Source organism: Lactuca virosa, chromosome 5, assembly GCF_052849685.1.
Source record: "Lactuca virosa cultivar CGN04683 chromosome 5, Lactuca_virosa_CGN04683_v6, whole genome shotgun sequence".
NCBI lineage: Eukaryota > Viridiplantae > Streptophyta > Magnoliopsida > Asterales > Asteraceae > Lactuca > Lactuca virosa.
Genome location: NC_136430.1, coordinates 457,136,439 through 457,161,253, shown reverse-complemented (window position 1 = coordinate 457,161,253; position 24,815 = coordinate 457,136,439). Strand labels below are relative to the sequence as shown.

Here is a 24,815-nt window from a genome sequence, read left to right as displayed (position 1 = left end):
CTCAAGGAGTCCAATACAAACTCATATCTGGAATAATAAGCCCTTAAAACGACTTCACTCTCTCATCAACCTAAAAAGAGACCAAAAGCATAACAAAGCACAATATGAAGAGATCTAAACGTCTATAAGTCAAGGTTCAAACTTGATACCATACAAAGCTTGCACAAAAGAAGATGATTCTGGATCCAAAGCCTTTCCACCAAGCAAGACAACTTCAAGATCTTCTCTTCCTTCACAAAGGCCAAAAATGAGCACCAAGAACTTCTTACTAGCTCAAAAACACCACCAAGAGACTTAAGGATCGATTTTAGGGTTTTAGTGGCAATGGAGGCTGGTAAGGAGGCCAGCCATGAGGACTTAAGGCCTTTATATAGGGTGCAAAACCCTAAAAATTAGGGTTTCTCCACCAGCCGCCAACACGCCGTGTAATGACACAAACACACTGTGTTGGTCCAATAAAGTTCGTGGCCCAAAGGCCTATCGACATGCCGTGGTGAGGCTTCACCACGTCGTGTTCAAAGAGAATTATATAGACATTTGGAATTAATTTTATACCTGGATTCGAGTGTTACAGATCTCCCCCACTTGAATCAGACTTCGTCGTCGAAGTCCGCCGCCCCAAATAACTCTGGGTAGTGCTCTCTCATCTCATCCTCAGGCTCCCATGTCCACTCCGATCCCTTGCGGTGCTGCCACCGCACCTTCACCAGCTCGATTACCTTGTTCCTCATGGTTTTCACCTTCCTATCCAAAATCGCCACCGGTCTCTCAATATAATTCAGGCGGTCATCGACATGAATATCCTCCAATGGTACCACTGCGGAATCATCCACTAAGCACTTCCGCAACTGAGAGACATGAAACGTACTATGAATCTGACTGAGCTCATCTGGAAGATCCAAGCAATAAGCAACTCGGCCCACCTGAGCCAAAACCCTGAACGGACCAATAAACCTGGGGCCCAGCTTGCCCCGCTTCCTGAATCGGATGACACCTTTCCAAGGTGACACCTTAAGGAGAACCATATCTCCCACCTGGAACTCTAAGTCTGACCGACGGCTGTCAGCATAACTCTTCTGCCGACTCACCTGCTGAATCAGCTCAGTGGTCTTGAGCACCACCTCGGTACTCCCCATAACCCGCTGACCGATCTCGCCCCAACAAATCGGGGTCCTGCATTTCCTCCTGTATATCATCTCAAAAGGAGGTCGGTCAATGCTAGCGTGATAACTGTTGTTATACGAAACTTCCGCTAACGGAAGATACGTATCCCAACTCCCTCCAAAGTCCAACACACAAGCATGCAACATATCCTCAAGAGTCTGAATAGTCCGCTCACTCTGACCATCGGTCTGCGGATGAAATGTTGTACTGAAATGTAGACGAGTGCCCAACTCTTCATGAAACCTATTACAAAATCTAGAAGTAAAACGAACATCCCTTTCAGAAACCATTGATACCGGCACCCCATGACGTGCCACCACCTCCCGGATATAAACCTCAGCCAACTTCTCTGTAGAAATACTCTCCTGAACTGGAATAAAATGTGCGCTCTTGGTTAAACGATCCACGATGACCCAAATCGAATCCACTCCGCGCGCAGTCCTGGGAAGCTTTGTGATAAAATCCAAGGTGATGTCTTCCCATTTCCATTCGGGAATCTCTAACTACTACATCTTGCCGTGAGGTCGCTGATGCTCAGCCTTGACATTCCTGCAGGTCAAGCACTGCTCCACATACCATGCCACATCCCGCTTCATGCAGGGCCACCAATAATCAGGTCGAAGGTCCCTATACATCTTCGTCGCCATGGGATGAATGGAGAACCTCGACTTGTGAGCCTCCTCCATCAAAATCTGTCGCACACCTCCCCAATACGGAACCCAGACTTGCCGATGCAAAGTCAACGATCCACGACTATCATAATCGAAGGAAGCCACCTGACCCACAATGCGCTCACTCTTCCGGTGCTCTTCCTTCATTGCCTCGACCTGAGCCTCACGAATCCACTCCAACAATGAAGTAATCACGGTCATCCTCAAACATATGTCTCTGATCGGAGCCGCGACAGTCTTGCGGCTGAGAGCATCGGCCACCACATTGGCCTTTCCTGGGTGATAAAGGATCTCGCAATCATAATCCTTCACCACATCCAACCATCGACGCTGCCTCATATTAAAATTCGGCTGATCCATCAAGTACCTCAGGCTCTTATGATCCATGTAAATAGTACAATGGACCCCATAGAGGTAATGTCGCCAAATATTGAGGGCGAAAATCACTGCCCCCAGCTCCAAATCATGCGTCGGATAATTTGCCTCATGAGGCTTCAGCTGCCTCGAAGCGTAAACGATCACGCGACCCCTCTGCATCTGCACTGCCCCCAATCTTGAGATCGAGGCATCACATAAGCCAGAAAATCATCAACACCTTCCGGCAGGGTCAGAATCGGCACCTCAGACAACCGCTGTCTCAGAGTTCGAAAGATGCCTGGTGCTCAGGCCCCCAGTGAAATGTAACCGTCTTCTTGGTCAGTCGGGTCAGAGGAACAACTATCTTGGAGAAATCCTGGATGAATCTCCTGTTGGATTAGGTGTCTAAGCCCATAACTATTATTGGTATGTATTCGACCCGAGAGTAGCATGGTCCATTTGGGTTGCATATCATCAGGACAATTTGTTAGGATGGACTTTTGAGAGAAGGTTATTTATGGTTTATTAATATATTATAAGTAATAATATATTAATATGAAATCATATGTTTTAATTAGTAGTGATCAAGAATTAATTTGGAATTAATTTAGTGGTCGAAAGAGACTAATTAAATCTATGGGGACTAATTATGATAATTAGTTATATTTATATGTGTTGGGCTTATGATCCATGTTGGACCAAGTTTATGTATGGATACAGAAAGAGTTGGGACACATGAACCATGGATCATAAAACCCATGGGTATGGATTTGGGTTATATCCATGACCCTAGAAATCCCACATATAAATAGATACTTCATTGCCCAAAATCGCCACTTGTATCTTTTTAGAGTTCATGGTGTCTTTTGTGTGCATGGAATTCTCTCTCAAGTTCATCCTTTGTCCATGGTGTGTTGTGATTCCATTTGAGGCTTCCACACTATTGGGGCTAAGCTCTTTAAGGCAAAATACACCAAGAATTCAAGCTCCATCAAAAGGTATGTCATGCTAACTAGTATATTATAATTTTATGTTAAATGCATGCTAGTTGTAAGATTAATACCTTGGAAACCATTTGCATGTATAATTAGTGAAAACATAGATCCAAGGTATTTAGGGTTGTATGTGCACCATAGGATGTTGTAGTATACCAAAACCCAACAGTGGTATCAGAGCCATGGGTTGTTTTCAATTATACTTGATGCAAGTTGCTGAAAACAAAAACTGAAAAAAATCGAATTTTTTGCTGTCGGGACAACAGACTCGACGAGTCCATGAACAAATTCATCCAACTCGTCGAGTTGGTTCATGCACTCGACGAGTTGGACCCCCTGACAGCTTATCTTCGAGTTTTTTGGCCTGTTTTGGATTAGAATCATTACCGCAAAGTGTTTTTGTTCATAAAATTTGTTTTTTGATACTATGGTAATGTTTATTCTCATCCAAATAAAGGATAATAATCAAAGTTTCAAGTTTTATACATGTTTATATGATGCTTGAAAAATGTTGATTATGAATGTTCATGTTTATGAGTTTGTTTAGATTAATAGGAAAAATTATGAGATAGTTGTTTTCAATCCAAATTAATCTTGAAGTTGTTCACCATATGTGTTTTTGTAACTTGTCCTCAAGTTACATGAAAAGTCATAAATTTTAAAACTCATAAAATTTCCATAAGTTATGAAAAAATGAAGAGTCACATTTTTAATGCTTTTAAAGTCTTCCATAACTTGTCTACAAGTTATGGAACTTGAAGGGTTTTTTCCATTAAACCACTTTAAAATTCATAAGTTATGGAAACCATAAGTTTTTTGAATTGTTCAAAACTTGTCCTCAAGTTTTGGAATTTGTAAAGTCAAACCCCATATACACTTTAATTCCAAACCCAAGAATTTTAAAAGTTAAAGTTCAAACTTTATGGACTTCATTAAATTAATTAAAGTGTCTAATTAAAAGAGTTAATAATTCCATAAAGACATGGTTTAAGTTTAATTAAATTAAGAGTATAGTTTAATTAATAGATTAAACCACCAAGTATTTTAAATGTTTAAAATACACCCTTATACTATTATAATATTAATAGTTAATACTTATATATATATATATATATATATATATATATATATATATATATATATATATATATATGTATAAGAACAAAGTCAGTCTTACCGTTAGTAGGCCTCATTCACGAAGCCGGTCTATAAGGGGGGTATAAGGTTACTGCCTATAAAATGGCAGTTTAATGGGTGTCCACTCTCACCCACCGCTTCCTTGACCGGTGGAGGGTCGTTAGCCGAACGGGTAGGACAAGGACTATAATTCTCCCTTCATTAAAAGTATTAATGATAAATACTAAGTAACTAAACCTTTTATAAATACCCAATCTTAGTTACTTAGGAAAAAGTGAATAAGGTGCTAATCCATTAAATTAGACTTTGCACTTTGTTTAAGTCGGTTAGTGGAGCGTGTGTGGTTAACCGGCACACTAACTCGTATTTAACAAGGTAGGCAAAGGGTAACCTAATGTTTATCATAGTATCGATGGAGCGTGTGTGGTTAACCGGCACATCGATTGAGGGGTAAACACTTAAGGGTACCAAGTAATTTGCATGGTTACTTCACACCTTGTTTTGTGATCCTCGGCATCCCAGTCACAAAACCTGAAGAGCACACTCGAGATTGAAACATGCCATTGAACAGTTCAATGAATCTCAAAGATCTAGGAGTTTCAAAAACCAATTAAAACCTAATAATATATATTTCGTTTTCATGGTGGAAATTGGTGAAACGTCATTCGCCTACCTTCAAATATTTTATAGCTTGGATTACGGCATCCCTCTTCCAAGTTATAAAAGTATTGTGTTGGGTCCTAGCCTTAATATTTCATATTGGGTGTTATATTAAGGACTTTAAATCAGCTATCTTGAGTATCTCCCAAAAGATGTCTGGTTTAGACATTTATGATCTTCCCAAATCTCTTGAAACAAGCTTTCCTAAATGAAGATGATGTCCCATGGAAATCATACTTCTTTCACCTCCTCCAATTATTCTCCCTAACCCACAAGTTCCTAAAAAGTTTAAGGTCACTCAAGCCCTATTGGCAAGCAAAGGTCTATGTGTGATCACATCTTGGAGATGTAGTCACATATTGACAAGCCGGGAGAGTTGGGTGTCAAAGTCTTGAGAAAGTTGGTGGCTCAACTACTTTCTAAGTCACATAGTGAGTTCTTTTGGAACACCTATGAAACAGACTATGACAAGACCCTTAATGATCTTATCTATTTGCTAAGATCAACTTCCTAAAAACTTTATGGACATTGACAATGATGACACTGGGAATCCAAAAAAGCATTCTCTTCCCAATGGAAATGGATCGGCCATAGTCAACTCGGTTGACCAAATGGTAAAGAGAAAAACTAAGTCTGAGATAGTCCCATTACCAAAGGGTCCATATGTTTATATTGCCAAAGAAAGGGGCATTGGTTGCGAAGCTGCCAAATTTACCTAAGGATGTTAAAGTCAATAAGTTTGACTCTACTTCAGGTAAAGTCCACTATCTAACTCTGCTAAGTTTCTATTCTGAGATTCTTGATACATGATGTGACTGGGTCACATGTTGATGTTTTAAGAATCAAAGAAAAGTGAAGAAACTTAAAGAAAGAATATGTTGAATCTGATCGCGTAGATGGATTTCTATCGCATAGTTTGAAGATCGGATTCTTGAGCTACTTCTTAGGAGTTATGATATTTTTCTTAGGAATAGATAACAACAAGTTTTCATATGGATTGTAAGGATAAGTTTTTCCGCAAAGTTTTAAAATAAAAGGTAAATCTTTTGATTTTATTTATTTTAAAATATCCTTACAATGGCATTTGTGAAAATCTGTGTTGCTTATAAGATTCCATTAAGAGCAAGAGTGGAAATATGAATTTGATTCTTTCATTTGTGGTAGTGTCTAAATTTACCAAATAAGGAAAGATTCTCATCACCCAAGTTTCAGTTGGATAGAAACTTGGAATCATGCAAGTTGTATAGCATGATGAATGAGAACTTTCGAGCATTGGAAAAATTAAGACTAACTACTTGTTCACATGGATGTGTGAGTCAAGTGAAGGACTAAGGGATCGGGTACACATTCTTGTGCACTGGTCAGAGTCCACCACAAAAGATCGATAAGACTATTCGTCATAATTTACTATAGCTCAGTAAATATGGTTATACTTACAAGCTTAAGTGTAATTCTGAGACATTGGAAAAGGTTCCAATGTATGGCAGAGCGAATAAGAAGAATCAATTTAGGCAGAAAGATAAAAGTTTCTCAAATCTGAAAAGATGGGAGAGTACTTTAGTATCATGTTTTAAGACCATCTTAATGATTTTGAGACCTTATCACAATTCATCCTCTAAGTGCATTCTGATAGTTAAGAAGAGGAGTTATGAATTATTGAAGTGGTTAAATCAAGAAGATGATTCATACTTCGTTCCAAAAACAATTCTTAGAGTTATACTCTAAGATTGTAACTTGAGTGACATGTCTTAAAGAAGGTTTAAAACACTTATCAAATGTAAGAGTAAAAGTTTTCTACTCTTGTACATTTGAAATTGGTAAGTTGTGATGTTTTGGATAAAACAAAGACCAACTAAGGCCAATTGTGTGAAGTGTTTGTCTTGATTAGAATCCACACTATCTCTTGAATATCTGACAAGAAAGTCTTATATGTCAAGAGGACAGTGGGAGTCTTAAAGGTCTTGAAAGTCTCAAGAACTAATCAAGAATAAAACCTGAAGTTCTTCACTAGCACACGACTTGAGGTTTATAACCTATCGTGTTGACATATTCTGTGCCCATTCCAGTTAAAGTTGGCTTTGCATATAAGTTCTTAGAGTTCACAATTGGTTGCACAACAACTTGGAAGCAATGGCAGGCCCTTGAGCTGCCAGGTGGCAAGAAATTAAGATTGAGTTCAGTCCATATGAGTTTGGATTTGTCATTATCCTTGTCTTGTGACTATGGTTTTGACAATTCACATGGATAAGAACACATACACCATTAAATCTAAGGGTCATAAGGTTTCTCTCCGATTCATGAAAATGATGGTGAGGAAACACTTCCACCAAGTAGATTTGAAGTAGATAGCAATTGTGATAATTGCATTCTCAAAGTCGTTAGTGGAGCTGTGTGGTTAACCGACACACTAACATGGACTTGTGAGAAGTGACAAAGGTCTAAACAATTGAGACTATGATTACGGCATCCCTTTTCATAGTTCTGAAATTGTTTAGACACACCTGTGAGCTATCTAAGATAAGGTGTATGATATTGATAAAGTTTTATCAAAGCAATCTAGTATCAGAAATCTGAACTTTGGTAAGAAAGTCAATAAAGTATTGTTTTTTCTAGAAGTTCAGCTGATTTCTGAGTACATGTCAAAGCTAGTGGGAGTATAAGTGTTATGCTAATAATCATCATGTTAGTGGGATCATGATAATTATGATAAAGGTTGCAAGTTATCAATGTTAATTATAGAAAACAAAAGGTTTCAATTGGGAAAAAGTTGTTTTGCTATAATTAAGGGAGAGGAAATTATACTTCATCTCAAATCTAAAAGCTTACATTGAGGTTTTAATCGTATTTAGTCAAGCATATATATGAATGTTATGTTGGAATGGCTCAACATAAGAAAATTCTAATATATGGGTCCATTATTTGCGTTCTAAAATTCGATTATGATTACGACATCCCTTTTCATAATCTGAATTATGAGAACTTGGCAAATTGAAATGGAAATATTATAGCAAAAGACTGGTTTAGTCTTTATGTGAGACATCATGAATCGTGTCCCATATGCTTTGGATATAGGATCGATTGAATGTGCTATATTCATCCTTTCTAAAATTTTCCAAATGCCTGGGGCATTAAGAAGGGAAAAGGTCTAGAAATGGATATGACTAAATGGATTAAACAATTGTCGAGGACAATCTAAGGCTTACCAAAGATTGGTTGCTCAAGGACAGTTGGAAGTATAGTGATAATTCTGGAAGGACCATATTGACATAATCTGTAAGGAGGCAACTCTTGTTCAGAAGTGATAGTCAAAATGGAATATGGAAATGTTTCAAAGTTAGAAATTATTCAATCTGTGTAAGATTAGGAAACTTAATGCAAGAAGGATGTTTCCAAGGAGTTGATCTCCTTTGGAATGCTCTGTAATGTTTGTTGTTAAGTCTTTCTGACTTTGTGCATAATCATTACAAGAGGATCAATGCATATAAGTTTAGAATCTAACAGATTTCAGTAAATGGCATGAATTTGGAATTCTTGCATTTGCAGTAAGGGTTTGGGACTATGAAAAGAGGCTCATTGGAGTTATGTTCAATTGATCTATTTCACAAAGTAAAGATCATAGACAAACATAGTATACATACTTGGTGTATGGCATGACTAGTGTTTAGAAAACATAGTGTACATGCTTGGAGCATGGGACAACTATTGTTTTAAATTCAAGAATAAAGTTGATAGCTGAAATAGTATACAATGAATAATGTGTAATCATATGGTGATAAATAAAAGGTGTTTTATTTATGTTCATAGGTTTTGATACCATGTTCGATTCAATTATTCTTGTGTTTCATTTTGCATATTTTGACTTCCAGAATAAACTAGGTCATTGTTCTGGATGACTAAGTTATTCAAACCATCCACAGTCGGTCATATGTTGGAAGTAGATATGAATTAAGACTGTCATGGGTTGGCTTGTAGAGGTCTAAGATGTTGGACAAAGGGCTACAACACTCATGAGTGCTCATAAGTTCTGAGTATTGGATTCAACCCGCGCTCATTGGAATCACTTCATGGATTTTATCACGAGTGATCATGAGACGATAATATCTTATATTCTTCAAACCTAGAGATATGAGTTGTTACTATGAGTTGGTTATACATTGATTGCACGAAAACGCATTGGTAACTCGATGTTATAAAACGTGCCTTTGTGTATGATTCAACAAGTAGTAGAACAAGCCATATGAGTCGAATTTTATCCATTCCTTTTACCTTCGGGATAAAAGCGATATCTGTGGGCCCCTCGATGATTTGGTGATGACAAACGTAAGTGCTCGGCCGGGCCTGGACTGATTTGATTTGTTCAATTAGTCAGTCGTCATAAATCGGAAATCGGGAAACAACAAATGGACAGAGAGAATGATTATAATCCATGTCTCAGTCCATATGATATCTAGAATGGAGGAATATATGATCCCTTATCTAATGGACATGTCATTTGATTTGTTTAGAGTTTGACAGTGGCTTTAAGAGCTACGATTGCTAGTCGGGATCTTGGAGTCATACTTGAATAATAGTTTTAGACTTATCCAAGTGGGAGACTGTTGGATTAGGTGTCTAAGCCCATAACTATTATTGGTATGTATTCGACCCGAGAGTAGCATGGTCCATTTGGGTTGCATATCATCAGGACAATTTGTTAGGATGGACTTTTGAGAGAAGGTTATTTATGGTTTATTAATATATTATAAGTAATAATATATTAATATGAAATCATATGTTTTAATTAGTAGTGATCAAGAATTAATTTGGAATTAATTTAGTGGTCGAAAGAGACTAATTAAATCTATGGGGACTAATTATGATAATTAGTTATATTTATATGTGTTGGGCTTATGATCCATGTTGGACCAAGTTTATGTATGGATACATAAAGAGTTGGGCCACATGAACCATGGATCATAAAACCCATGGGTATGGATTTGGGTTATATCCATGACCCTAGAAATCCCACATATAAATAGATACTTCATTGCCCAAAATCGCCACTTGTATCTTTTTAGAGTTCATGGTGTCTTTTGTGTGCATGGAATTCTCTCTCAAGTTCATCCTTTGTCCATGGTGTGTTGTGATTCCATTTGAGGCTTCCACACTATTGGGGCTAAGCTCTTTAAGGCCAAATACACCAAGAATTCAAGCTCCATCAAAAGGTATGTCATGCTAACTAGTATATTATAATTTTATGTTAAATGCATGCTAGTTGTAAGATTAATACCTTGGAAACCATTTGCATGTATAATTAGTGAAAACATAGATCCAAGGTATTTAGGGTTGTATGTGCACCATAGGATGTTGTAGTATACCAAAACCCAACATCTCCGATAATAACCAGCTAAACCAAGGAAACTCCGAATCTCAGATGGAGACCTCGGAACCTCCCATTACATCATGGCCTCAACCTTGGCCGAATCGACCATAATACCCTTCTGATTGACAAGGTTCCCCAGAAACCGCACCTCACGCAACCAGAACTCACACTTGGATAACTTTGGGAAAAATATCTCCCTCCTCAATGTCTCTAGCACTTCCCTCAAGTGCTCCTCATGCTGCTCCTGGGTCTTGGAATAAACCAAGATATCATCAATATATACTATCACAGACCGATCCAACATCGGTCTGAACATGTAGTTCATGAGATCCATGAACACGGCTGGAGAATTGGTGAGCCCAAAAGGCATCACCACGAACTCGTAATGACCATAACGAGTCCAAAAAGCTGTCTTCTGCACATCCTCATCCCTGACCCGCATATGATGATAGCCCGATCACAAATCAATCTTGGAGAGCCACGATGCACCCTGATGCTGGTTAAAAAGATCATCAATCCTCGGAAGTAGATAACGGTTCTTCACCGTTACCTTATTCAACTCCCGGTAGTCGATGCACATACGATGAAACCCGTCCTTCTTCTTCACAAATAGAATTGGTGCTCCCCAAGGCGAACTGGTCGGTCGAATAAATCCCTTGTCTAACAGCTCCTGCAGCTGTGTAGACAACTCCTGCATCTCGGGAGGAGCCAACCGAAATGAGATTTAGAAGGGTAAAGTTTCCAACTTTACCCATAGGGACTACCAAAAAGGGTCCAAAACCCAAACCAAAGGCTTGATAGTGCAAGGGCTTAACCAATAAGCATCTAATCCTTAAATACATAGCCCCAAAACATAGATCTGACTTCCTTGAGATGGAAAACCACGTAAAGTTGCCAACTTTACGTTCATGCAGGTCTAAATGAAGCTCTTAAGCTTAAAAGGGACTTAATAAGTGACTTAATGCATGCATGTAACCAATTATCTCATAAAGCTTGCACCTTTATGCTCAAGGAGTCCAATACAAACTCAGATATGGAATAACAAGCCCTTAAAATGACTTCACTCTCTCATCAACCCAAAAAGAGACCAAAAGCATAACAAAGCACAATATGAAGAGATCTAAACATTTATAAGTCAAGGTTCAAACTTGATACCTTAGAAAACTTGCACAAAAGAAGATGATTCTGGATCCAAAGACTTTCCACCAAGCAAGACAACTTCAAGATCTCCTTTTCCTTCACAAAGGCCAAAAATGAGCACTAAGAACTTCTTACTAGCTCAAAAACACCACCAAGAGACTTAAGGATTGATTTTAGGGTTTTAGTGGCAATGGAGGCTGGTAAGGAGGCCAGCCATGAGGACTTAAGGCCTTTATATAGGGTGCAAAACCCTAAAAATTAGGGTTTCTCCACTAGCCGCCAACACGCCGTGTAATGACACAAACACACTGTGTTGGTTCAATAAAGTTCGTGGCCCAAAGGCCTATCAACATGCCGTGGTGAGGCTTCACCACGTCGTGTTCAAAGAGAATTATGATGACATTTGGAATTAATTTCATACCTGGAATCGAGTGTTACATGTTTCTTCCATTTCACTTAATTCATAAAACCACTACATAGAATGTCAATAATCTGACAAAACGAATTACAAACATTATTTCCACCTAAAAAGAGTTATGAAACTCTAAAATAATTTTAAGTCTCAAAAATCCAATTGATTTTGTAATCCAAAGATTTACAAATTCCTCAAAACCCTAAAAGCCCTAAAAACCTAAATTTTTATAAGTTTAACACCATACATTCTATAAAAATAATTATGAACCTTATAATATCAATTTGGAATAATAAAAAATTAGGAAATTAATCAAGAAAATAAAATTTAAGCCATCAACGTTTAACCTTATTTTATAAGTTAAAAACCAAGGGTTTTATAAATCAAAATTTATTTTATGTCACATGCAATTCTTGCCCGACCTGTTAATGGAATTGTTATAGAACAGGTTCTTACTTCTACCTAGTTATACACGAATAATTGCTTTTAAAATCTACCGAGTTATAACATTGTACTTTTACTTTTTCCATTAATGATGTGCTTTGCTTTGGAAAATCTCCCAAATTATAGCACTGGACTTTCAATTTTTTGTTTTTTGTATTATAAACACATTGGACTTTGGAAACCAGGTTATAGTATTATGCTTTCCGTTTTTATTCTCCCTTATTATTGGGCCATTGGGCTTTGGAAAAGCTACCCAATGGTAGCATTCTAATATTATTTTTATATTATGAAAGACATTTTGCTTTGAAAAATCTACCCAACCATAGCAACGATACTTCCATTTTTAATATTTAACATTTTTCTTTGAAAAAACTATTTAATTATAGCATTATACTTCTAATTTTCTTTATCAAGGCATTGCACTTTGAAAGATCAAACCAGTTATAACATTGTACTTCCAACTTTTTTCATATTAGCTCATTGTATTTCGAAAATCTATGATATTGTATTGGTGAAAATTCTTTTGTTTTTAGATGACATTGGCGTAATTAGACATATTTATTTGAAGTACAATCCTTTAATAATAATTGAAAGTAGGTTGCTATGATAAACAAATCAATATAACTATTTTCTCTTTCTTTCATTTAACATTTAAACCAATTTTGGCATTGTTGGAGATTTTTTAAAGAAATAATTTTTTTAATTTTTTTTATATATTAACATACCTTTACAATTTCATGTTTACAGGATAATCAAGCGTCTCAGGCAGCTGGTGAGGTTGAGAAGCCAACAACTAATAAGCTTTTGCTTCAACAAAAGCAATATGTAATTTATAGAACCTTTTATTAGCATAAAAAAGTTAACATGAATTAAATTTTATAGGAAGCACAAGTTGGGGAATATCATCTATTTTTGATAGGTTGGTCCTTCAATTCAATTGAATTTTGTGGGTTTGGTTTCAAAAAGAGTTGCGTTGCAATTTTACTCATTGTTTCAAAGCTTATTAACGCATATAAACAATACACTGAAATCGAATCGTTCTTCAAGTTCGCGTCATTGTTCTTTAGCTTGTAAGGTAAAAAATTGATATTTTCAAACGGAATTTCTGCTTTCGGATTTTTTAAGATCGTGTTTATTCGGTTTTAGTTTATTGCGTCAATTGAGCAAGTGTAGGGTTTGATTCTTGACGGGTTTTGTAGTTTTGGTTAGTAATTTGTGCGCCGATTTTAGAAGTAGATACCGTTTGATTGTTTGATTCAAATGTGCATTGGTGTATGCGACGGTGAAGCGGTTCTCGCGTTTGATCGTTGTCAAAATTATGGATGAATTTTGGTTAGATGCTTTTAAGTTCACAAAAGTTGAATTTGGGTTTTTAAATTGTGAAGTGCGACGCCTCAACGATCTATCAAAAATCCTTATTTTGTGCATGAATTTTGCTTAGATTCTTGTAAATTTGGAAGAATCGAAGACCAATTTCTTAATTAGCAAGTTCATTTGTGCTATAACGATCAATCACTCTTGTTCTTGAATTTGTGTTATTTTGTGCATGAATTATACATAGATTTTGTGAATTAGCAAAAATCTGAGACCGATTGCTTAATTAGTAGGTTCATTTGTGCTATGATGATCAATCAATTCCAGCGTTTACTTGTTCTTAAATTCCTGTTATTTTGTGTGCTGGAATTTTGCTTAGATTCTTGTGGATCTAAACAATCGTGCTTAGATTCTTGTGAATAATCGGAGGTCAATTGCTCTCCTAGAAAGTTCATTTATGCTAGTTCTTGATGGTCAATCAATTCTAGTTCTTGATTGTTCTTGAGTCTTTCTCATCATTTGTGTTCAATAAAATTGATATGCCTTTAACTACATTCTTTTTACAACTGCTTATCTGATTTCCACTGTTCAGTAGCACATAATTCACTTTCAGGAGGCACATCTGAAGATAACCTTCATTCTAAAATATTCCAGTTTGATTTTGTAGGGGTTATCATCGTGACATTGAGATCAAATAAGTCGATAATGTGCGAGAAATCAAGAAATAATTCCATCCCGGAGAAATCACCTTCTGTTGTGTATGTGTTAGAACAAGTGGAGTTTGCATGATGTATGCAAGTGGAAATACCCCCGAAACTCATAGTGATGAGATTTCAGCATTTACTCCGATACCAGAATCGGAATTGAGAAAAGTACTTAGAGCTCTTAGAAAGGCAAGGGGAGATAAGAATGTAAAAATCAAGAAAGAACCGGAGATGGATATGGAAATGGAAAAGGATTCCGGTGATGGATTAGATGAGAAATCATCAAATGTTATCGGGTATAATTATATTGATACTACTGGGGTCAATGAAGATATATGTCATATTTGTGGTGGTGATGATGGTCAACTAGTTTGTTGCGATGGTTGCCCTGCAACATTTCATTTGAGCTGCCTTCAAATCCAAGTAATAAGTGTGCCGTTTTTCCTTGTTTTCTTTGATTCTTTTTATATTAATTACATTTAGATGTTTTTGTTTATAATGTTTTTTTAATTTGTGCATTGTAGAAGTTGCCTTCTGATCGATGGTACTGTATGTACTGTTCTTGCAAATTTTGTGGAGGTGTTGTGTTTGATTTGCAAAGTTGTATTCCTGATTGGATATTGTCATGTTGCTTGTGCGATGACAAATGTATGTAATCAGGATTCAATTTCTTTCCATTTTGGTTACAAAATCTAGTGAATCTTGCTAATGATTTGTGTATGTGTTATAGTCCATAAAGCGTGCGGACAAACAAATGTTGCAAAAATAGACTATGGTGATCTATTTCTCTGTGGAAAGACATGTCTTGAGGTATAGACCTAAAATAATGTCATTTCAAATTTGAACAATAAAAAAATATAAAATTACTGATATGGTTCTGATTCAGAACTGGATCAGATTGAACTAGTTTGTTTTTTTGGTTATATGTGACATTAAGTGACTAACCTTTTGTTTGTTGATATATAGATCTATGCGAGATTGCAGGCGATGCTTGGGGTCAAGATTGGAATTCGAGAAGGATTTTCCTTCACTCTTCTTAAGCGTAGCGAGGATCGAGAGACTGATATCAAAAAGATCAAATGCAGTAGTTACAAATTGGCTGTTGCACTTTCGGTTATGAATGAGTGCTTCCATCCTGTTGTTGACACCAGAAGTGGAGTTGACATAATCCGCAATGTAGTATACAACTGCGGGTAATTTCAATTCTCGTTAAATCAATTATCCCTCATAACAGTGAAATACCCAACACTTTTTCGAAAGTACCCACGACATATCAATAACAATTTTATAACTTTTACCAAATCTTAATTGTTTATTTTCTAATAAATATTCATCAAAATATTAATATATATGTGTGTGTGTGTGTATATATACACACACACACACATATTAATATTTTGATGAATATTTATTAGAAAATAAACAATTAATGTGATAAAATAACTTGACAAACAAATATAAATAATATTAAAAATTATGTAATATAAATTATTTAGTAATAATATATATAGTTATATGAAAGAAAATAATAATAAAGTGGGGTTAAAGGGGATGACATAACTTGCAAATATTGAATGACAAAGGTGACATGACTTAAAGGGGATGGCATGACTTGCACACCTTTTGAAAGGCTTATCATTGTGGCTATAAGATTTTAGGGCAATAAGGGGGGACAAATGTTGCCCCTAAGGCTATATGGAGTGGTCTCCTTGAGATGACTTGGCAAGGGCAAGTTATACATGAGTTAAGCGTCAACACCGCCCTTGCCTTGTTTAAGCGTGGTGTCTCGTGAGACCTGCTACTACGATGCTTTACAACGGAGAGAGGAAGACCTACTATGTCTATCTCTCTCTTCTTCTCATCTGTTTTCTCTCTTTCCCTCTCTATCTCACTCCTTCTCTACTACCTAAACACCATTTCCTTATATTAGTGACTTGATATTTTTTTTTTTGGTATTTTTGGTGAGGTGGAATATGTGTTGTGTGAGGTGGCACACTTCATGTGTCATGCATTCCTTATAGCCTAATACATATATGTATATGAGTATAGTAACACATACCTACAGGAGCGACGGTGTGCACTAAAAAAAGCTTTTTGTAGTGTACAAGGAATAAAAACTTAATAGTTGTTATGATAGCTAGGGTGTTAAAAATCCTGATTCACTTCCTAAATAAGAAAAAAAAATACAATCTTTGAGATCATCATTAACAAAAGTAGGTAAAATAATTGCGTTTAGGGCCTAATCTATTGAAAAAATTTCAGGTCAAACTTCAAACGACTGAATCATGGTGGTTTTTTCACAGCAATCATGGAGAAGGACGATGAAGTGATATCCGTAGCATCGATACGGTTATTTCTCTAATTCATTTCTATAAATCAAGACAAGAGGTAGCTAGTAGGTGTTATTTGAAGGGTATCCTAACAGACATTTTATTTTTTATGTGCTGACCACATCAGGGTTCATGGGAAGATGCTTGCAGAAATGCCTTTTATCGGCACACGTAAAGTCTATAGGGGGCAAGGAATGTGTCGCCGCCTACTACATTCGATTGAATCCATACGTTCTGATATCTTTCAGTGAAAGTTACATTTATACCTCTCAAAATCAGTATTTATTTCTCATTTTGCAATTAATATAATGAGTAAAATTTTCACCCTAATAAAGTTGTAACAATGACTGAAATTCCAGATTCTCTATTCTCTTGGTGTTGAGGAGCTGGTCATTCCAGCAAATCCTGATCTTTTAGAAACATGGACAAAAGCTTTTGGATTCAAGCTGCTTGAAGAATCAACGAGGCAGAAAATGAAATCCATGTGCATAGTAGTCTTGCCACGCACTTATGTGCTTCAGAAACATATTCCCCAAAACCAGTCCACCAATTGGAAGCTTGGAAGAGTTGCAGGTATTTTTTCCTTCCATCAAAAAATTCAAAACTTGAATCAAATTATTTGAGAAAACTGCTAACATATTATCTCAACTACAGCCGAGATTGAGTTTGGTGGTTTGCTCACGTAACTTGGTTGTGTTTAAAACCCACTCTAATTTGACATTGTTAGTGTATCTTAATTATATCGGTGCGACATGATCCTACAAGTGTCTGTTGGAGTCTCCCTTTCTTCATAAGGGGATCTTCTGGAGAGACAATCTTTGACTCTACATATATATCTTTCAAACATATATAACTTATATGTCAAATATCTAAAACACCATCAAATAAAGACAAATTTACCGAATCTTTTGGAACGAGTCAAGAACATGAGTTTATCTATAACAGTAATAACTGGTAAATAGGTAATTTTAACTTTGAAACAAACCAAGGTAGTAATGGTATTTGTTTCTTTTAACGGTTTATTACCATAAGAAAATACAGCCATAATTCTTGGAAAGTGAAAGATCATTTTTTTTCCGAGTAAATTTGTATGCATGCAAGTGTTTGATAAATGATTAAGTCATTTTGATGCTAAATTTTCATGATTTTTGCATGAGGTTATCCTTTAAAATACCGAGTTGACTCATGCATTAACTCACTGTTTTGGCTGCTCTTTGCAGGTAGGATTATGTAAAGCTGTACAAGTTACTTTTATTTCAGGTAAAGAATACACAATCCGTTTATAAGGGTAAATAACTGCATTTTTATAGAATTGACCGGTTATAAATGGATTTTTTATAACTTTGACAAGAGTAGTTTATAATAATTATAGATGTTTGACAAAAGATTTTGTTTATCCATTTTGGATGTTAACTTTCTTATATATGCTTGGTGGATCTTTGGATACCTGTTGAAAGATGTTGTTTTCCATGCAAAATTTCCCGTGTTTGGTGATGTTTGGGTATTTTAATTGACCTGTTGAATTATTTCTTTCGGTGATGTTTGGGTATTTTAATTGACCTGTTGAATTATTTCTTTCCGACAAATTGCGTCCAAATACCAACCACTTAAGTTTATTTATTATTATTGTAATTTGTAGACAACTAATTTAGGTCAGTAACAACTAGCTTATATGTCTTACCAACTAAGGGCTTTAAGTGAAGGGATTAGCATATACACTGAATGATATAACTTTTGGTACTTTTGTTTGGTTCTTTTTTATTTATTTATTGGTTTTTGTGTATAAGAAACCAAACTGGAACTGAATTTTTTTTTAAACCAAAAGCCTAACCGTTGGTTTTTCAAAACAATTTGGTTCTTCATTTTCGATACACCAATATGACATAGTAGTACTCATGATGTATATTGAAGTTTAAGCATGATAATGAAAGTCTATTAACGGTGTATCACTACAAGGTTAAAGACCTATGGGGACGACGAAAGCCATTGCTAATTGATATAGGGTGCAATGTCGTTGCTACAGACACCGTCGATGATATGTTGTCGCCATAGGCCTTGTCTCCTTACTTTTTTTGCTTCAGCTTACTTTGTCGTCGCCATAGCTAAACTTGTAGGAACGGCAAATAATCATTGTAAGGTCCTGGAATTACGTTTTTTTTAAAAACAATAAAAAATTAAAATAATATATATATAGCAATGATAAATTGTCGCCATTGGTTCAAGTACAGTGACGACTTATCATCCCCGGAGGTTTACCTTGCGACGACTTGTTGTCACATAGGTACACCTTTGTCGTTGGTACACCTATAACGACAACTTGTCGTCCCTGTAGATGTAGGTGTTGCACAAATGTTACTGTTATTTGCTTAATTTCCCAGAGTTTTTTTATATACAACAAGACAAAAAAAAGTAAATTTAGTTCTAAAACATATCAAATATCATACAATCAACAACTTCAAAATATCTTACACAATTGGTTTACCAAAAACAAACAACCTAATTTAAAATTGTTTAGATGTTTCATACAATACAAACTAAGATAAATAACCTAATCGGATTCATGAGAACTACTTTCATATTAATCACTTCCAACTTCTTCATTTTCATCACTTTTTTACTTAACAAGAGGATTATTTTGGCGTTGGGAAGGATCATAAGTAAATTGAAATTATGGTGCTTGGGTGTTTGGATTTTGAGATAGGAATGTTTGTTGCATTTGCATTAAAGTTTTGATATAAGAGCATTTATTCATTTTCCCGCTTAACCTGTTGAGATGACAAGTCGTCCCCATATATCGAAAGGTCTAAAAAATGGTCAACTCTATGGCGGCGACAAGTCGTCCCCATGGGTTCTCCTATAGTGACGACCTTTGTTATCCATGTAGGGTTGGTTGTTATAGATACTTATGCTTTTAGTGTATGTTGCTCTAAAACGTTATAACCCAAAAGTTTTTCCTATAAAAATTTCTATAAAGAGTAGTCATATACCAAGCATACGAAATTTCAGCGGCCAGTTTTTGTGTTTAGTTTTTGTGTTTACTGCACTAAAAATGTAGAAAATATTAGCCCTTAATTAATACTTTTCTCCTAAGGCTGTTGCATTCTTTTGGAGCTTGTTTCCAAGGTTACTGCAGGGTGGTACCTCTCCGGTAGTGTCTAAAAGGTATTTGGTTATGTAAGTTCACACACAATTATGCATAACTCTAAGCACTTTGTTTTCCAATAATGTTCATTGACAAGCATATGGCATATGCAATATTCATAAAACAATCAAGTGTTTTCATAAGCAGTTATGATGTAATTTAAAACATATTGTATTTGTAAAGCACATATATGTTTTAAACACCTTAGACGTGTGTCCCAAACGAAGAAAAATCATCAAGGACTCACATAGAACAATCGGTGTATCTCTTACTTAATGAATAGTTTCCAAAATCAACCAAGAGAAACTCACAAGGGAAATCTATTGTCTAACTTATTTTTATGTGTGTTCAGATTGAAGTTTTGAGGGACTAGAGGTGCAAGACATTTTAGAAGACCTTGACTTCTAAGGAACTTGAACCTTGTTTATGATACCTAGAAGACACCTTGCATTTTAAAACAACTAAACTTTTGGAATAGTTTTGGGACCGTTTGTTATCTACGAAAACTTTAAAACTTTAAAACTTTTTATTTTTAAATAAAACATGTTATCTAAACGTTCAATGAACTGTTCGTGAACCGTTTGGCGGGAAGTTCGTTTATGTTTGTTTATTTAATAAATGATCAAACATGAATACAAATTCTTGTTCGTTTAGTAAAATGAACGAAGATGAACAATGGTTGTGTTCATTCAATTATGTTCATGAACATTTGTTTATGTTGTTTTATTTATGTTCGTTCATTTAAGTTCCTTTTATTTTCATACATGTTCAATTATGTTTGATAACATTACTATATTATATTTTGGTTCAAAATTTACGTTCGATCAGGAAACTAACTCATACAATTTTGTGTTAATATATAATCAATTATGTTTGTTTATCTATGTTCGTTTATATTCGTTTAGCATGTTAACGGACATAAACGAACAAACATGAACAATGTAATTTGTTAAACACACGAACATAACAAGAAAAATCGTTCTTTTTCGTGTTTGTTCGGCTAACTTAAACGAATGAACAAGAACAACCATCGTCCGTGTTCGTTCAGTTCGCTTACAACCCTAATTTAATTTAAATGTGTATTTTCAAAGTAACAGGGTGAGGAGTGTTACAATATATATATATATATATATATATATATATATATATATATATATATATATATATATATATATATATAGAGAGAGAGAGAGAGAGAGAGAGAGAGAGAGAGTTATGTTCAAATGTTTTCAACAAGTATTGTGTGCCTCTAACAATCCATCAGAATTAAGAAAAAATAAATTCAATAATAAATCATAAAAGGGTATAATAGTAATCTTGGCTACATTTAATTTTGGTAAATATTTAAAACATTTAATGTCCTTTAAATTAGGTAAATTAGTTTGCTAACCCTGCAAAAACACTCACCATTCGTCCTCATATTCTTGCACACGGTAACATTCAAAACCCTTAATACCGGAGAGTTAAATCGTCAAGAATCTTGTGGAATCAAGAGTAATCTGTTTTATTTTTTTTCCATAAATTACTTCTTCAATCTTCACCATCGACTCCTTCATGATACCAGGAGAAGAAACCCACCATGCCGACCATCATCAACGTAACGCACAATATAAACATCAACCTTAATGGTGCCCAATGCCAATTCACATCGAGCCCTAAACTCTCCACGGTCCGAGCCCTAAACTCTCCACTATCGATCATCAAGTTTCCAGACCCATGACCACGGATAATTTTCTTCTCCAATCGATCGCCAGACTCGAACCATGGACGATTCTCATTCTCCAACCCTATGGCGGCGACAAGTCGTCCCCATGGGTTCTCCAATAGTGACGATCGTTGTTATCCATGTAGGGTTGGTTGTTATAGATACTTATGCTTTTAGTGTATGTTGCTCTAAAATGTTATAACCCAAAAGTTTTTCCTATAAAATTTCTATAAAGAGTAATCATATACCAAGCATACGAAATTTCAGCGACCAGTTTTTGTGTTTACTGCACTAAAAATGTAGAAAATATTAGCCCTTAATTAATACTTTTCTCCTAAGGCTGCTGCATTCTTTTGGAGCTTGTTTCCAAGGTTACTGCAGGGTGGTACCTCTCCGGTAGTGTCTAAAAGGTATTTGGTTATGTAAGTTCACACACAATTATGCATAACTCTAAGCACATTGTTTTCCAATAATGTTCATCGACAAGCATATGACATATGCAATATTCATAAAACAATCAAGTGTTTTCATAAGCAGTTATGATGTAATTTAAAACATATTGTATTTGTAAAGCACATATATGTTTTAAACACCTTAGACGTGTGTCCCAAACGAAGAAAAATCACCGAGGACTCACATAAAACAATCGGTGTATCTCTTACTAATGAATAGTTTCCAAAATCAACCAAGAGAAACTCATAAGGGAAATCTATTGTCTGACTTATTTTTATGTGTGTTCAGATTGAAGTTTTGAGGGACTAGAGGTGCAAGACATTTTAGAAGACCTTAACTTCTAGGGAACTTGAATCTTGTTTATGATACCTAGAAGACACCTTTCATTTTAAAACAACTAAACTTTTGGAATAGTTTTGGGACCGTTTGTTATCTACGAAAACTTTAAAACTTTAAAACTTTTTATTTTTAACTAAAACAAGTTATCTAAACGTTCAATGAACTGTTCGTGAACCGTTTGGCGGGAAGTTCGTTTATGTTTGTTTATTTAATAAATGATCGAACATGAATACAAATTCTTGTTCGTTTAGTTAAATGAACGAAGATGAAAAATGGTTGTGTTCGTTCAATTATGTTCATGAACGTTTGTTTATGTTATTTTATTTATGTTCTTTCATTTAAGTTCCTTTTATTTTCGTACATGCTCAATTATGTATGATAACATTACTATATTATATTTTGGTTCAAAATTTACGTTCGATCTAGAAACTAACTCATACAATTTTAGTTATCATCGTACAACGAATGAGAAGGCAAACGGGAAACGAATGAGAAGCCCTATATTATATGTTTGTTTTAATATATAATCAATTATGTTTGTTTATCTATGTTCGTTTATATTCGTTTAGCATGTTAACAGACATAAACGAACAAACATGAACAATGTAATTTGTTAAACACACGAACATAACAAGAAAAATCGTTCTTTTTCGTGTTTTTTCGGCCAACCTAAACGAATGAACAAGAACAACCATCGTCCGTGTTCGTTCAGTTCGCTTACAACCCTAATTTTAATTTAAATGTGTATTTTCAAAGTAACAGGGTGAAGAGTGTTACAATATATATATATATATATATATATATATATATATATATATATATATATATATATATATATATATATATATATATATATATATATATATATATAGAGAGAGAGCTAGGTTCATTTGTTTAAACTAAGTATTGTGTTATCGTATGCATAAATGTGGGCCAATCAAAATTAAATAATTAAATAAATAAATAAGGGTAATTTAGTCATTTGTTTAATAACTTCCAAAAATAATCCCTATAATCATGGTATCTCTCCAGTTTAAATCTCCTTCCCCTCTTTATCTAAAAACCGATTTCTGAAAACCCTAAATTGAACAAATCGACACCCCCACCCTTGTCCCTCCAGCCGTCATTTCCCCTTTATTCCAGCCTGCATCAAGTTCCGATTCTGGCTCGGAGTCGGACGACGAAGCTCAAGCTGCTCTCGAATTACAAACCCTAGAAACGGAGCTCTCGACAAGGAGCAGCGAAGCAGCGGCGCAGGTGAGTATAAAAACTATTGGGAGACCAATATGTTTCTCCAAACCGAAGAATTCGATAGGTAATCATACTAATTAACTAATCATATGATCTTCTCATTTTCTGTTTGTTGTTTAAACCTAAATCCATCGTTTTCTTCTGCAATTTCTGAAAAACAGTTGGGCGGATTGGAGGAAACATTTTCCGACTACTGTGATTCAAGTTCGCCGGACGGAACTCAGTCGTCGGCGGCCTCCAAGGGAGGATTATTCAAGAGGAGATAATGAAACTAGAGTCTCAAAAATCAGAATCTGGGGTTTACGATTTTGATCAGGACACAGTGTTCATGTCAACGGTAAATTCAAAGAAGAAAAGGATTCAGCAATCTCCAGATACAAGTGATTCAAGGGCCTTTCCGATTGAAATTATTGGAGTAAGTCAAAGTCTTGAACTGTTTTTACGTACTCTCATGATTTTATCTCAAATTGATGATTGTGTTAAACTGTTAATTAACAGTTAAAAGTGTCATACGTGGGAGAGAAGATAGCATTGGTGAGTTTAAAATGCAAGAAAAGAAGAGACATGATGGTCAAGATTTGTGAGGTTTTTGAATCTTTGAAGCTCAATGTTGTCATTGCCAACATCACTGCTTTTGCTGAGACCCTTTTCAAGACACTCTTCATTCAGGTTTTCACTAGAAAACATACACTTCGGTGGTGTGTTCTTGACTGAAAACGAAGAAGAGAAGGAATGCAGGGGTGATTTTTCTTTTATATTAAATATTGATTGTGAATCGATGCAGAAAAGAATAGAGAATGGAAGAGTGTTTATGTAGATAATTCAATGGATGATATTGGTGAGATTCCAATTCTATTGGAATGGAATCACGAATTCCAATTCTATTGGAATGGAAAGACGAATTCCAATTCTGTTGGAATCACAGATATTGATGCTTGAAGAACAGACCACAAAATTGAAACGGACCACATTATTCTTTTAGAATGTATTAGTCGTTGTTAGATTTTGATGTTTTCTTTCCCATTTTGATTGTTTTTTAGTTTTATTCCTTAACAATAAATGTAATTCTTAACAATTGTTACCCGTATTCTATAAGAAATAATGTGTTTTTTGTTTTTATTCTTCAATTGATTATTCAAGGATTTGTTATTCTACAAGAAGCTTTTAAATTCATGATCAAGAAATAGGTTCAAGAATATTTTTATTATTTATGGTTCAAGAATATTTTTATTTTT

General features: G+C 35.3%; 1 pseudogene; it reads left to right on the top strand.

The window, feature by feature from the left end:
- Positions 1–23,845: 23,845 nt before the first annotated feature.
- LOC145114334 (transcription factor bHLH35 pseudogene) lies at positions 23,846–24,397 on the top strand (annotated as a pseudogene).
- Positions 24,398–24,815: the final 418 nt, after the last annotated feature.